The sequence below is a fragment of the Pteronotus mesoamericanus genome, unplaced genomic scaffold (genome assembly GCF_021234165.1).
Source record: "Pteronotus mesoamericanus isolate MK-2021 breed Mesoamerican mustached bat unplaced genomic scaffold, CSHL_Meso_final contig_180, whole genome shotgun sequence".
In the NCBI taxonomy this organism is placed as follows: Eukaryota; Metazoa; Chordata; class Mammalia; order Chiroptera; family Mormoopidae; genus Pteronotus; species Pteronotus mesoamericanus.
Window position 1 is genome coordinate 2,322,496 of NW_026555076.1, and position 2,015 is coordinate 2,324,510.

Below are 2,015 nucleotides of genomic sequence, written 5' to 3' on the forward strand. Positions count from 1 at the left end.
GGAAATATTTTCCTTGTTTATAAAGCAGAATTTCATTATTATATAACTAGTATAATGTCTTAACAGAAACAAATTTAGTATTCTTGGTCATATTTTAAAAGTTAATTAGGTATACATTTTTGAAATAAGTAAGTTTTTCAAATATTTCCCAAACCAAATTAATTTAAAAGTTTTAAAATTTATTTAAATTACTGTTTACATAATTATGGCAAACTTTGAGGTTAGAAAATTGATTAAAGTTTTGATGTACAGAATTTTCCTCTTGGTAATTTCCAAAGAATTATTTAAATAAATAATTCTTTGAAATATATAACTTTAGTTTTTGAATACTTGTCATTAAACTGATAAGGACAGATACTACACTTGATCTTAGCCAAAGGCCAAGAAGCAATGAACACTTGTCATTAAAGAAGTAATATCTGTATATCAGATAACTGATAATGTAGAAAATTTAAAATTATTAGTAATAACTACTGAGAACATTTTGGTTATTCACTTTCAATCATATATGTACATGCATTTACAAACAAATGAAACTTTATAGTAAAAACTTACAACTATATTTTATATAATTAGTTATTATATATACCATTTCACTCGCCATTGCATTTATATGCATTTATCAAGTCATTAGAATATTTTAAAACATGATTTCAAATTGCTTTTATTTTATGAATTCTGAAGAATTAATTTAATAATTTTTGTGTCACTGCTCATTTAAACTGTTTTATTTTTATATTTTTTAAAGATTTTATTTGTTTATTTTTAGAGAGAAGGGAAGGGAGAAAGAGAGGGAGAGAAACATCAATGTGTGGTTGCCTCTCGCATTCCCCTATTGGGGACCTGGGCCAGAAGCCAGGCATGTGTCCTGACTGGGAATCGAACTGGCAGCCGTTGTGTTCGCAGACCAGTACACAGTCCATTGAGCCACACCAGCCATGTGTTTTATTTTTTTACATATCTAAATAACCTCTGATAAAGTTTTTCATAGACATATACAGAATTGGTGATTGCTACTTTAAAATGGGTTTCTTGGTGTAGAATTGGGAGGGCAAGATGTATTAATATTTTAGACTTTAATTGCACATTTTAAAGATATTTTCCAGGAAAGTTTGTAATAATGTAAACCCTCTTCACAAATGAACTTTAATTTTTCTGTATGGTTTTTTTCAATCACCAAATTTCAATTTCTTTCAGGAATAGTATTCTGTTTCTGTAAAGATTATCCACAAAATTGTTATGAATCTGTGCATGGTGTAAATGGTATTAGAATATATAACTTTAATTTAGACTAATTCTTCTCTATGTTACTTGAATTCATTCAATATTTTCCACATGTTTTTGCTCATTCTTTTCTCCATTGTAACATTTTTATTATCAGCACCTTCAAGTTATCAAATGCTGTTTATTACAAGCTTTTAGAATCATCATTCTCCCAATGCTCACACAAAAAATGCTCAAATATACACACGGGGGCACACAAAACACAAACTCAGCTATAGGTAATTTTGACTTAGTAACAATTTATGATTTTATTGTTTTAGGCTGCAGTTGTTTTCTGGTTCTTTTGTTTTATCTGATTTATATCCTCTTTTACGAATATGCCACATCATAAAAACTAACTATGGTGTTACATCATGCAAGTCTTCTTGTTGCAATACAATGTACACTTTAAAAAATATTAGATGTTCTTGGAGGGTTATGGAAACTGAATTCACATTATTTGATTCAGTTGTTTCTTCTTACATTTGTAATGTCTATCTTCTAGAAATATTTAGCTGCAAAGTTGCTAGAGGAGGAGAGCTGTTTGAAAAATTGATCTGAGGAATCTGACAAAGATGGAACTATGGTTTCCATCTTTGGAAATTTGGGGGAAATTTTACATTAATTTAATTGGCATCTTAACCATTTACAATATATTAACATGGACCTAAGAATAGACATTTTCTTATAACAATTGCATTTCATTTATTTTTATGTGAAAAACACATTTAGTTCACGTTAGATACTGATAG

At 28.5% G+C, this 2,015-nt stretch overlaps 1 pseudogene; it reads right to left on the reverse strand.

Annotated features, from left to right (window-relative positions):
- Positions 1-291: 291 nt before the first annotated feature.
- On the reverse strand, positions 292-392 carry LOC129065549 (uncharacterized; annotated as a pseudogene).
- Between the last annotated feature and the right edge of the window lie 1,623 nt (positions 393-2,015).